This window comes from Ambystoma mexicanum, unplaced genomic scaffold (assembly GCF_040938575.1).
Source record: "Ambystoma mexicanum isolate Mex_15411 unplaced genomic scaffold, UKY_AmexF1_1 Mex_scaf66, whole genome shotgun sequence".
In the NCBI taxonomy this organism is placed as follows: domain Eukaryota; kingdom Metazoa; phylum Chordata; class Amphibia; order Caudata; family Ambystomatidae; genus Ambystoma; species Ambystoma mexicanum.
Window position 1 is genome coordinate 893684 of NW_027182484.1, and position 14989 is coordinate 908672.

The following is a 14989-nucleotide window of genomic DNA, read 5'->3' on the forward strand; positions in this document are numbered from 1 at the left end:
GGGGGTATAGCTCAGTGTTAGAGCATTTGACTGCAGATCAAGAGGTCCCTAGTTCAAATCTGGGTGCCCCCTTGTTCAACTGTTTTACCTGTAGAAATATTTTTTTAATTAAATAAATTGAAGAAAACATTTACAATCTTAGCATTTTATGTAATGAGCAACACATTTCTACATTTGAAATACTCCTGATCATCTCCTGAAACATAGGGTAAACACCAGGAAACTGTTTAGGATTTCTTCATATGATACAAGCTGTGTTTTACATTCACCCAAGTTCTACTGGTGATATTATCAGTTTGAAATAGTCCATTGGAAGCTCATATGAATGTTATAAAACTCTGGTGGAAACCAATGATATGCCCTTAATGAAATGTATTAATGTGTACAGCTGACCAGAAGTGCACTGATGTCATTAGTTCTACAAGTTCCATACAGTCAACCACTCTATCACCTTTTTAGAAAAGGGCAGTTTTCAGCATTCAAGGGTTTAACTCAGTGGTAGGGCGTAGGAATGCAGATCAAGAAGTCCCTGTTTCATAACCATATACCCTCTTCAATAGATCCTGTTAAAATGTTTTTCAAACCAATGCACTGTAAGAAACAATAAGATATATCATCATTTCATATACAAAAGAATGAACAATTGGGTTTAACTATGCTCTTAGCACAAAATCAACAAACTGCAGTAGAGAAGCAGTTGCATTTTGCAGAATTTGTGCATTTGACAAAAGATTTTTTATCCATGTTCCAAGATCTACATGTGATACGAAATGTATGAATTCTTGCAATGGAAACCTCACTGTATTTTACCAAGGCACATAAAGGACATCCATCGCACCCCATATACTTATAAGGAGGGTTTGGTGGCTGAAAATGCTTTGCTTTGAGGGTGATTGCATGTTGCTTCCACTTTGTACATATTACTGAATAAATAAAGGTGAACTTTGCAGAAATGGGGGTATAGCTCAGGGGTAGAGCATTTCGCTGCAGATCAAAAGGTCCCTAGTTCAAATCTGGGTGCCCCCTTGTCCAACTGTTTTACCTGTAGAAATGTGTTTTTAATTAAATAAATTGAAGTAAACATTTACAATCTTAGCATTTTATGTAATGAGCAACACATTTCTACATTTGAAATACTCCTGATCATCACCTGAAACATAGGGCAAACACCATTAAGCTGTTTAGGATTTCTTCATATGATACAAGCTGTGTTTTACATTCACCCAAGTTCTACTGGTGATATTATCAGTTTGAAATAGTCCATTGGAAGCTCATATGAATGTTATAAAACTGTGGTGGAAACCAATAATATGCCCTTAATGAAATGTATTAATTTGTACAGCTGACCAGAAGTGCACTGATGTCATTAGTTCTACAAGTTCCATAGAGTCACCCACTCTATCACCTTTTTAAAAAAGGCCAGTTTTCAGCATTCAAGGGTTTAACTCAGTGGTAGAGCGTAGGAATGCAGTTCAAGAAGTCCCCGTTTCATAACCATATACCCTCTTCAATTGATCTGTTAAAATGTTTTTCAACCCAATGCACTTTAAGAAACAATAAGATATATCATCATTTCATATACAAAACAATGAACAATTGGGTTTACCTATGCTCTTAGCACAAAATCAACAAAATGCAGTAGAGAAACAGTTACGTTTTGCAGAATTTGTGCATTTGACAAAAGTTTTTTTTCCATGTTCCAAGATCTACATGTGATACGAAATGTATGAATTCTTGCAATGGAAACCTCACTGTATTTTACCAAGGCAGATAAAGGACATCCTTCGCACCCCATATACTTATAAGGAGGGTTTGGTGGCTGAAAATGCATTGCTTTGATGGTGATTGCATGTTGCTTGAACTTTGTACATATTACTGAATTATTAGAGTTGAACCTTTAAGAACTGGGGGTATAGCTCAGTGGTAGAGCATTTGACAGCAGATCAAGAGGTCCCTAGTTCAAATCTGGGTGCCCCCTTGTCCAACTGTTTTACCTGTAGAAATGTTTTTTTAATTAAATAAATTGAAGAAAACATTTACAATCTTAGCATTTTATGTAATGAGCAACACATTTCTACATTTGAAATACTCCTGATCATCTCTGGAAACATAGGGTAAACACCATGAAACTGTTTAGGATTTCTTCATATGATATAAGCTGTGTTTTACATTCACCCAAGTTCTACTGGTGATATTATCCGTTTGAAATAGTCCATTGGAAGTGCAAATGAATGTTATAAAACTGTGGTGGAAACCAATAATATGCCCTTAATGAAATGTATTAATTTGTACAGCTGACCAGAAGTGCACTGATGTCATTAGTTCTACAAGTTCCATAGAGTCACCCACTCTATCACCTTTTTAAAAAAGGGCAGTATTCAACATTCAAGGGTTTATGTCAGTGGTAGAGCGTAGGAGTGTAGTTCAAGACGTCCCTGTTTCATAACCATATACCCTCTTCAATAGATCCTGTTAAATGTTTTTCAACCCAATGCACTGTAAGAAACAATAAGATATATTATCATTTCATATACAAAACAATGAACAATTGGGTTTAACTATGCTCTTAGCACAAAATCAAAAAAATGCAGTAGAGAAACAGTTACGTTTTGCAGAATTTGTGCATTTGACAAAGTTTTTTTTCCATGTTCCAAGATCTACATGTGATACGAAATGTATGAATTCTTGCAATGAAAACCTCACTGTATTTTACCAAGGCAGATAAAGGACATCTTTTGTACCCCTTATACTTATAAGGAGGGTTTGGTGGCTGAAAATGCATTGATTTGATGGTGATTGCATGTTGCTTCCGCTTTGTACATATTACTGAATAAATAAAGGTGAACATTTCAGAAATGGGGGTATAGCTCAGGGGTAGAGCATATCACTGCAGATCAAAAGGTCCCCAGTTCAGATCTGGGTCCCCCCTTGTCCAACTGTTTTACCTGTAGAAATATTTTTTTAATTAAATAAATTGAAGTAAACATTTACAATCTTAGCGTTTTATGTAATGAGCAACACATTTCTACATTTGAAATACTCCTGATCATCACCTGAAACATAGGGTAAACACTATTAAGCTGTTTAGGATTTCTTCATATGATACAAGCTGTGTTTTACATTCACCCAAGTTCTACTGGTGATATTATCAGTTTGAAATAGTCCATTGGAAGCGCATATGAATGTTATAAAACTGTGGTGGAAACCAATAATATGCCCTTAATGAAATGTATCAATTTGTACAGCTGACCAGACGTGCACTGATGTCATTAGTTCTACAAGTTCCATACAGTCAACCACTCTATCACCTTTTTAAAAAAGGGCAGTTTTCAGCATTCAAGGGTTTAACTCAGTGGTAGGGCGTAGGAATGCAGATCAAGAAGTCCCTGTTTCATAACCATATACCCTCTTCAATAGATCCTGTTAAAATGTTTTTCAACCCAATGCACTGTAAGAAACAATAAGATATATCATCATTTCATATACAAAAGATTCAACAATTGGGTTTAACTATGCTCTTAGCACAAAATCAACAAACTGCAGTAGAGAAGCAGTTGCATTTTGCAGAATTTGTGCATTTGACAAAAGATTTTTTATCCATGTTCCAAGATCTACATGTGATACGAAATGTATGAATTCTTGCAACGGAAACCTCACTGTATTTTACCAAGGCACATAAAGGACATCCTTCGCACCCCATATACTTATAAGGAGGGTTTGGTGGCTGAAAATGCTTTGCTTTGATGGTGATTGCATGTTGTTTCCACTTTGTACATATTACTGAATAAATAAAGGTGAACATTTCAGAAATGGGGGTATGGCTCCGGGGTAGAGCATTTCACTGCAGATCAAAAGGTCCCTAGTTCAAATCTGGGTGCCCCCTTGTCCAACTGTTTTACCTGTAGAAATATGTTTCGAATTAAATAAATTGAAGTAAACATTTACAATCTTAGCATTTTATGTAATCAGCAACACATTTCTACATTTGAAATACTCCTGATCATCACCTGAAACATAGGGTAAACACCATTAAGCTGTTTAGGATTTCTTCATATGATACAAGCTGTGTTTTACATTCACCCAAGTTCTACTGGTGATATGATCAGTTTGAAATAGTCCATTGGAAGCTCTTATGAATGTTATAAAACTGTGGTGGAAACCAATAATATGCCCTTAATGAAATGTATTAATTTGTACAGCTGACCAGAAGTGCACTGATGTCATTAGTTCTACAAGTTCCATAGAGTCACCCACTCTATCACCTTTTTAAAAAAGGGCAGTTTTCAACATTCAAGGGTTTATGTGAGTGGTAGAGCGTAGGAGTGTAGTTCAAGAAGTCCCTGTTTCATAACCATATACCCTCTTCAATAGATCCTGTTAAAATGTTTTTCAACCCAATACACTGTAAGAAACAATAAGATATATCATCATTTCATATACAAAACAATGAACAATTGGGTTTAACTATGCTCTTAGCACAAAATCAACAAACTGCAGTAGAGAAGCAGTTACGTTTTGCAGAATGTGTGCATTTGACAAACGTTTTTTTTCCATGTTCCAGATCTACATGTGATACGAAATGTATGAATTCTTGCAATGGAAACCTCACTGTATTTTACCAAGGCAGATAAAGGACATCATTCGCACCCCATATACTTATAAGGAGGGTTTGGTGGCTGAAAATGCATTGCTTTGATGGTGATTGCATGTTGCTTCCCTTTGTACATATTACTGAATTAATAAAGGTGAACATTTTAGAACTGAGGGTATAGCTCAGTGGTAGAGCATTTGGCTGCAGATCAAGAGGTCCCTAATTCAATTCTGGGTGCCCCCTGGTACAACTGTAGTACCTGTAGAATTTTATTTTTAATTAAAGAAAACATTTACAATCTTAGCATTTTATGTAATGAGCAACACATTTCTACATTTGAAATACTCCTGATCATCTCCTGAAACATAGGGTAAACACCATTAAGCTGTTTCGGATTTCTTCGTATGATACAAGCTGTGTATTACATTCACCCAAGTTCTACTGGTGATATTATCAGTTTGAAATAGTCCATTGGAAGCTCATATGAATGTTATAAAACTGTGGTGGAAACCAATAATATGCCCTTAATGAAATGTATTAATTTGTACAGCTGACCAGAAGTGCACTGATGTCATTAGTTCTACAAGTTCCATAAAGTCACCCACTCTATCACTTTTTTTTAAAAAAGGGCAGTTTTCAGCATTCAAGGCTTTATGTCAGAGGTAGAGGGTAGGAGTGCAGTTCAAGAAGTCCCTGTTTCATAACCATATACCCTCTTCAATAGATCCTGTTAAAAGGTTTTTCAACCCAATGCACCGTAAGAAACAATAAGATATATCATCATTTCATATACAAAACAATGAACAATTGGGTTTAACTATGCTCTTAGCACAAAATCAACAAACTGCAGTAGAGAAGCAGTTACGTTTTGCAGAATGTGTGCATTTGACAAAAGTTTTTTTTTCCATGTTCCAAGATCTACATGTGATACGAAATGTATGAATTCTTGCACTGGAAACCTCACTGTATTTTACGAAGGCAGATAAAGGACATCTTTTGTACCACTTATACTTATAAGGAGGGTTTGGTCGCTGAAAATGCATTGCTTTGATGGTGATTGCATGTTGCTTGCACTTTGTACATATTACTGAATAAATAAAGGTGAACATTTCAGACCTGGGTATATAGCTCAGTGGTAGAGCATTTGACTACAGATCATGAAGTCCCTAGTTCAAATCTTGGTCCCCCCTTGTTCAACAGTTTTACCTGTAGAAACATTTTTTTAATTCAATAAATTGAAGAACACATTTACAATTTTAGCATTTTATGAAATGAGCAGCACATTTCTACATTTGAAATACTCCTGATCATCTCCTGAAACATAGGGTAAACACCATGAAACTGTTTAGGATTTCTTTGTATGATACATGCTGTGTATTACCTTCACCCAAGTTCTACTGGTGATATCATCAGTTTGAAATAGTCCATTGGAAGCTCATATGAATGTTATAAAACTGTGGTGGAAACCAATAATATGCCATTAATGAAATGTATTAATTTGTACAGCTGACCAGAAGTGCACTGATGCCATTAGTTCTACACGTTCCTTAGAGTCACCCACTCTATCACCTTTTTAAAAAAGGGCAGTTTTCAGCATTCAAGGGTTTAACTCAGTGGTAGAGCGTAGGAATGCAGTTCAAGAAGTCCCTGTTTAATAACCATATACCCTCTTCAATAGATCCTGTTAAAATGTTTTTCAACCCAATGCACGGTAAGAAACACTAAGATATATCATCATTTCATATACAAAACAATGAACAATTGGGTTTACTATGCTCTTAGCACAAACTCAACAAACTGCAGTAGAGAAGCAGTTACGTTTTGCAGAATTTGTGCATTTGACAAAAGTTTTTTTTTCCTGGTCCAAGATCTACATGTGATACAAAATGTATGAATTCCTGCACTGGAAACCTCACTGTATTTTAGAAAGGCAGATAAAGGACATCTTTTGTACCCCTTATATTTATAAGGAGGGTTTGGTGGCTGAAAATGCATTGCTTTGATGGTGATTGCATGTTGCTTCCACTTTGTACATATTAGTGAATAAATAAAGGTAAACATTTCAGAACTGCGGGTATCGCTCAGTGGTAGAGCATTTGACTGCAGATCAAGAGGTCCCTAGTTCAAATCTGGGTGCCCCCTTGTCCAACTGTTTTACCTGTAGAAATATTTTTTAAATTAAATAAATTGAAGAAAACATTTACAACTTTAGCATTTTATGTAATGAGCAATACATTTCTACATTTGAAATACTCCTGATCATCTCCTGAAACATAGGGTAAACACCATTAAGCTGTTTAGGATTTCCTCATATGATACAAGCTGTGTATTACATTCACCCAAGTTCTACTGGTGATATTGTCAGTTTGAAATAGTCCATTTGAAGCGCATATGAATGTTATATAACTGTGGTGGAAACCAATAATATGCCCTTAATGAAATGTATTAATTTGTACAGCTGACCAGAAGTGCACTGTTGTCATTAGTTATACAAGTTCCATACAGTCACCCACTCTATCACCTTTTTAAAAAAGGGCAGTTTTCAGCATTCAAGGGTTTAACTCAGTGGTAGAGGGTAGGAATGCAGTTCAAGAAGTCCCTGTTTCATAACCATATACCCTCTTCAACAGATCCTGTTAAAATGTTTTTCAACCCAATGCACTGTAAGAAACAATAGGATATATCATCATTTCATATACAAAACAATGAACAATTGGGTTTAACTATGCTCTTAGCACAAAATCAACAAACTGCAGTAGAGAAGCAGTTACATTTTGCAGAATTTGTGCATTTCACAAAATATTTTTTTCCATGTTCCAAGATCTACATGTGATACGAAATGTATGAATTCTTGCAATGGAAACCTCACTGTAATTTACCAAGCCAGATAAAGGACATCCTTCGCACCCCATATACTTATAAGGAGGGTTTGGTGGCTGAAACTGCATTGCTTTGATGGTGATTGCATGTTGCTTGCACTTTGTACATATTACTGAATTAATAAAGGTGACCTTTTAGAAATGGGGATATAGCTCAGTGGTAGAGCATTTGATTGCAGATCAAGAGGTCCATAGTTTAAATCTTGATGCTCCCTTGTTCAACTGTTTTACCTGTAGAAATATGTTTTTAATTAAATAAATTGAAGAAAACATTTATAATCTTAGCATTTTATGTAATGAGCAACACATTTCTACATTTGAAATACTCCTGATCATCTCCTGAAACATAGGGTAAACACCAGGAAACTGTTTAGGATTTCTTCATATGATTCAAGCTGTGTTTTACATTCACCCAGGTTCTACTGGTGATATTATCAGTTTGAAATAGTCCATTGGAAGCTCATATGAATGTTATAAAACTGTGCTGGAAACCAATAATATGCCCTTAATGAAATGTATTAATTTGTACAGCTGACCAGAAGTGCACTGATGTCATTAGTTCTACAAGTTCCATAGAGTCACCCACTCTATCACCTTTTTAAAAAAGGGCAGTTTTCAGCATTCAAGGGTTTAACTCAGTGGTAGAGCAGAGGAGTGCAGTTCAAGAAGTCCCTGTTTCATAACCATATACCCTCGTCAATAGATCCTGTTAAAATGTTTTTCAACCCAATGCACTGTAAGAAACAAAAGGATATATCATCATTTCATATAAAAAAACAATGAACAATTGGGTTTAACTATGCTCTTAGCACAAAATCAACAAACTGCAGTAGAGAAGCAGTTACGTTTTGCAGAATTTGTGCATTTGACAAAAGTTTTTTTCCATGTTCCAAGCTCTACATGTGATACGAAATGTATGAATTCTTGCAATGGAAACCTCACTGTATTTTACCAAGGCAGATAAAGGACATCTTTTGTACACCTTATACTTATAAGGAGGGTTTGGTGGCTGAAAATGCATTGCTTAGATGGTGATTGCATGTTGCTTCCACTTTGTACATATTACTGAATAAATAAAGGTGAATATTTCAAAAATGGGGGTATAGCTCAGGGGTAGAGGATTTCACTGCAGATCAAAAGGTCTCTAGTTCAAATCTGGGTGCCCCCTTGTCCAACTGTTTTACCTGTAGAAATATTTTTTTAACTAAATAAATTGAAGTAAACATTTACAATCTTAGCATTTTATGAAATGAGCAACACATTTCTACATTTGAAATACTCCTGATCATCACCTGAAACATAGGGTAAACACCATTAAGCTGTTTAGGATTTCTTCATATGATACAAGCTGTGTTTTACATTCACCCAAGTTCTACTGGTGATATTATCAGTTTGCAATAGTCCATTGGAAGCTCATATGAATGTTATAAAACTGTGGTGGAAACCAATAATATGCCCTTAATGAAATGTATTAATTTGTACAGCTGACCAGAAGTGCACTGATGTCATTAGTTCTACAAGTTCCATAGAATCACCCACTCTATCACCTTTTTAAAAAAGGGCAGTTTTCAGCATTCAAGGGTTTAACTCAGTGGTAGAGCAGAGGAGTGCAGTTCAAGAAGTCCCTGTTTCATAACCATATACCCTCGTCAATAGATCCTGTTAAAATGTTTTCCAACCCAATGCACTGTAAGAAACAAAAGGATATATCATCATTTCATATAAAAAAACAATGAACAATTGGGTTTAACTATGCTCTTAGCACAAAATCAACAAACTGCAGTAGAGAAGCAGTTACGTTTTGCAGAATTTGTGCATTTGACAAAAGTTTTTTTCCATGTTCCAAGCTCTACATGTGATACGAAATGTATGAATTCTTGCAATGGAAACCTCACTGTATTTTACCAAGGCAGATAAAGGACATCTTTTGTACCCCTTATACTTATAAGGAGGGTTTGGTGGCTGAAAATGCATTGCTTAGATGGTGATTGCATGTTGCTTCCACTTTGTACATATTTTCTGAATGAATAAAGGTGAACATTTCAGAAATGGGGGTATAGCTCAGGGGTAGAGGATTTCACTGCAGATCAAAAGGTCCCTAGTTCAAATTTGGGTGCCCCCTTGTCCAACTGTTTTACCTGTAGAAATATGTTTTTAACTAAATCAATTGAAGTAAACATTTACAATCTTAGCATTTTATGTAATGAGCAACACATTTCTACATTTGAAATACTCCTGATCATCACCAGAAACATAGGGTAAACACCATTAAGCTGTTTAGGATTTCTTCATATGATACAAGCTGTGTTTTACATTCACCCAAGTTCTACTGGTGATATGATCAGTTTGAAATAGTCCATTGGAAGCTCATATGAATGTTATAAAACTGTGGTGGAAACCAATATTATGCCCTTAATGAAATGTATTAATTTGTACAGCTGACCAGAAGTGCACTGATGTCATTAGTTCTACAAGTTCCATAGAGTCACCCACTCTATCACCTTTTTAAAAAAGGGCAGTTTTCATCATTGAAGGGTTTATGTCAGTGGTAGAGCGTAGGAGTGTAGTTCAAGAAGTCCCTGTTTCATAACCATATACCCTCTTCAATAGATCCTGTTAAAATGTATTTCAATCCAATGCACTGTAAGAAACAATAGGATATATCATCATTTCATTTACAAAACACTGAACAATTGGGTTTAACTATGCTCTTAGCACAGAATCAACAAACTGCAGTAGAGAAGCAGTTACATTTTGCAGAATTTGTGCATTTGACAAAAGATTTTTTTTCCATGTTCCAAGATCTACATGTGATATGAAATGCATGAATTCTTGCAATGGAAACCTCACTGTATTTTACCAAGGCAGATAAAAGACACCTTTTGTACCCTTTATACTTATAAGGAGGGTTTGGTGGCTGAAAATGCATTTCTTTGATGGTGATTGCATGTTGCTTCCACTTTGTACGTATTACTGAATAAATAAAGGAGAACATTTCAGAAATGGGGGTATAGCTCAGGGGTAGAGGATTTCACTGCAGATCAAAAGGTCCCTAGTTCAAATCTGGGTGCCCCCTTGTCCAACTGTTTTACCTGTAGAAATATTTTTTTAACTAAAAAAAATGAAGTAAACATTTACAATCTTAGCATTTTATGTAATTAGCAACACATTTCTACATTTGAAATACTCCTGATCATCACCTGAAACATAGGGTAAACACCATTAAGCTGTTTAGGATTTCTTCATATGATACAAGCTGTGTTTTACATTCACCCAAGTTCTACTGGTGATATTATCAGTTTGAAATAGTCCACTGGAAGCTCATATGAATGTTTTAAAACTGTGGTGGAAACCAATAATATGCCCTTAATGAAATGTATTAATTTGTACAGCTGACCAGAAGTGCACTGATGTCATTAGTTCTACAAGTTCCATCGAGTCACCCACTCTATCACCTTTTTAAAAAAGGGCAGTTTTCAACATTGAAGGGTTTATGTCAGTGGTAGAGAGTAGGAGTGTAGTTCAAGAAGTCCCTGTTTCATAACCATATACCCTCTTCAATAGATCCTGTTAACATGTTTTTCAACCCAATGCACTGTAAGAAACAATAGGGTATATCATCATTTCATATACAAAACAATGAACGATTGGGTTTAAATATGCTCTTAGCACAAAATCAACAAACTGCAGTAGAGAAGCAGTTACATTTTGCAGAATTTGTGCATTTGACAAAAGATTTTTTTTCCATGTTCCAAGATCTACATGTGATATGAAATGTATGAAATCTTGCAATGGAAACCTCACTGTATTTTACCAAGGCAGATAAAGGACATCCTTCCCACCCCATATACTTATAAGGAGGGTTTGGTGGCTGAAAATGCATTCCTTTGATGGTGATTGCATGTTGCTTGTACTTTGTACATATTACTGAAATAATAAAGGTGATCTTTTCAGAACTGGGGGTATAGCTCAATGGTAGAGCATTTGATTGCAGATCAAGAGGTCCCTAGTTCAAATCTGGGTGCCCTCTTGTCCTCCGGTTTTACCTGTAGAAATATTTTTTTAAGTAAATAAATTAAAGTAAACATTTACAATCTTAGCATTTTATGTAATGAGCAACACATTTCTACATTTGAAATACTCCTGATCATCACCTGAAACATAGGGTAAACACCATTAAGCTGTTTAGGATTTCTTCGTCCGATACAAGCTGTGTTTTACATTCACCCAAGTTCTACTGGTGATATTATCAGTTTGAAATAGTCCACTGGAAGCTCATATGAATGTTTTAAAACTGTGGTGGAAACCAATAATATGCCCTTAATGAAATGTATTAATTTGTACAGCTGACCAGAAGTGCACTGATGTCATTAGTTCTACAAGTTCCATAGAGTCACCCACTCTATCACCTTTTTAAAAAAGGGCAGTTTTCAGCATTCAAGGGTTTAACTCAGTGGTAGAGCAGAGGAGTGCAGTTCAAGAAGTCCCTGTTTCATAACCATATACCCTCGTCAATAGATCCTGTTAAAATGTTTTTCAACCCAATGCACTGTAAGAAACAAAAGGATATATCATCATTTCATATAAAAAACAATGAACAATTGGGTTTAACTATGCTCTTAGCACAAAATCAACAAACTGCAGTAGAGAAGCAGTTACGTTTTGCAGAATTTGTGCATTTGACAAAAGTTTTTTTCCATGTTCCAAGATCTACATGTGATACGAAATGTATGAATTCTTGCAATGGAAACCTCACTGTATTTTACCAAGGCAGATAAAGGACATCTTTTGTACCCCTTATACTTATAAGGAGGGTTTGGTGGCTGAAAATGCATTGCTTAGATGGTGATTGCATGTTGCTTCCACTTTGTACATATTACTGAATAAATAAAGGTGAATATTTCAGAAATGGGGGTATAGCTCAGGGGTAGAGGATTTCACTGCAGATCAAAAGGTCTCTAGTTCAAATCTGGGTGCCCCCTTGACCAACTGTTTTACCTGTAGAAATATTTTTTTAACTAAATAAATTGAAGTAAACATTTACAATCTTAGCATTTTATGTAATGAGCAACACATTTCTACATTTGAAATACTCCTGATCATCACCTGAAACATGGGGTAAACACCATTAAGCTGTTTAGGATTTCTTCATATGATACAAGCTGTGTTTTACATTCACCCAAGTTCTACTGGTGATATTATCAGTTTGCAATAGTCCATTGGAAGCTCATATGAATGTTATAAAACTGTGGTGGAAACCAATAATATGCCCTTAATGAAATGTATTAATTTGTACAGCTGACCAGAAGTGCACTGATGTCATTAGTTCTACACGTTCCATACAGTCACCCACTCTATCACCTTTTTAAAAAAGGGCAGTTTTCAGCATTCAAGGGTTTAACTCAGTGGTAGAGCGTAGGAGTGCAATTCAAGAAGTCCCTGTTTCATAACCATATACCCTTGTCAATAGATCCTGTTAAAATGTTTTTCAACCCAATGTACTGTAAGAAACAAAAGGATATATCATCATTTCATATAAAAAAACAATGAACAATTGGGTTTAACTATGCTCTTAGCACAAAATCAACAAACTGCAATAGAGAAGCAGTTACGTTTTGCAGAATTTGTGCATTTGAGAAAAGTTTTTTTCCATGTTCCAAGATCTACATGTGATATGAAATGTATGAATTCTTGCAATGGAAACCTCACTGTATTTTACCAAGGCAGATAAAGGACATCTTTTGTGCCCCTTATACTTATAAGGAAGGTTTGGTGGCTGAAAATGCATTGCTTTGATGGTGATTGCTTGTTGCTTCCACTTTGTACATATTTTCTGAATGAATAAAGGTGAACATTTCAGAAATGGGGGTATAGCTCAGGGGTAGAGGATTTCACTGCAGATCAAAAGGTCCCTAGTTCAAATCTGGGTGCCCCCTTGTCCAACTGTTTTACCTGTAGAAATATTTTTTAACTAAATCAATTGAAGTAAACATTTACAATCTTAGCATTTTATGTAATGAGCAACACATTTCTACATTTGAAATACTCCTGATCATCACCAGAAACATAGGGTAAACACGATTAAGCTGTTTAGGATTTCTTCATATGATACAAGCTGTGTTTTACATTCACCCAAGTTCTACTGGTGATATGATCAGTTTGAAATAGTCCATTGGAAGCTCATATGAATGTTATAAAACTGTGGTGGAAACCAATAATATGCCCTTAATGAAATGTATTAATTTGTACAGCTGACCAGAAGTGCACTGATGTCATTAGTTCTACAAGTTCCATAGAGTCACCCACTCTATCACCTTTTTAAAAAAGGGCAGTTTTCATCATTGAAGGGTTTATGTCAGTGGTAGAGCGTAGGAGTGTAGTTCAAGAAGCCCCTGTTTCATAACCATATACCCTCTTCAATAGATCCTGTTAAAATGTATTTCAACCCAAAGCACTGTAAGAAACAATAGGATATATCATCATTTCATTTACAAAACACTGAACAATTGGGTTTAACTATGCTCTTAGCACAGAATCAACAAACTGCAGTAGAGAAGCAGTTACATTTTGCAGAATTTGTGCATTTGACAAAAGATTTTTTTTCCATGTTCCAAGATCTACATGTGATATGAAATGCATGAATTCTTGCAATGGAAACCTCACTGTATTTTACCAAGGCAGATAAAAGACACCTTTTGTACCCTTTATACTTATAAGGAGGGTTTGGTGGCTGAAAATGCATTTCTTTGATGGTGATTGCATGTTGCTTCCACTTTGTACGTATTACTGAATAAATAAAGGCGAACATTTCGGAAATGGGGGTATAGCTCAGGGGTAGAGGATTTCACTGCAGATCAAAAGGTCCCTAGTTCAAATCTGGGTGCCCCCTTGTCCAACTGTTTTACCTGTAGAAATATTTTTTTAACTAAAAAAAATGAAGTAAACATTTACAATCTTAGCATTTTATGTAATTAGCAACACATTTCTACATTTGAAATACTCCTGATCATCACCTGAAACATAGGGTAAACACCATTAAGCTGTTTAGGATTTCTGCATATGATACAAGCTGTGTTTTACATTCACCCAAGTTCTACTGGTGATATTATCAGTTTGAAATAGTCCACTGGAAGCTCATATGAATGTTTTAAAACTGTGGTGGAAACCAATAATATACCCTTAATGAAATGTATTAATTTGTACAGCTGACCAGAAGTGCACTGATGTCATTAGTTCTACAAGTTCCATTGAGTCACCCACTCTATCACCTTTTTAAAAAAGGGCAGTTTTCAACATTGAAGGGTTTATGTCAGTGGTAGAGCGTAGGAGTGTAGTTCAAGAAGTCCCTGTTTCATAACCATATACCCTCTTCAATAGATCCTGTTAACATGTTTTTCAACCCAATGCACTGTAAGAAACAATAGGGTATATCATCATTTCATATACAAAACAATGAACGATTGGGTTTAAATATGCTCTTAGCACAAAATCAACAAACTGCAGTAGAGAAGCAGTTACA

General features: G+C 35.5%; 3 non-coding genes across 3 annotated transcripts; all 3 read left to right on the forward strand.

Annotated features, from left to right (window-relative positions):
- Nucleotides 1-72, forward strand: TRNAC-GCA (transfer RNA cysteine (anticodon GCA)). Its single transcript has one exon. It is a non-coding gene; the product is annotated as a tRNA-Cys (tRNA).
- Nucleotides 73-1906: 1834 nt separating this feature from the next.
- Nucleotides 1907-1978, forward strand: TRNAC-GCA (transfer RNA cysteine (anticodon GCA)). The gene has a single exon. It is a non-coding gene; the product is annotated as a tRNA-Cys (tRNA).
- A 9450-nt stretch (nucleotides 1979-11428) lies between these two features.
- On the forward strand, nucleotides 11429-11500 carry TRNAC-GCA (transfer RNA cysteine (anticodon GCA)). Its single transcript has one exon. It is a non-coding gene; the product is annotated as a tRNA-Cys (tRNA).
- Nucleotides 11501-14989: the final 3489 nt, after the last annotated feature.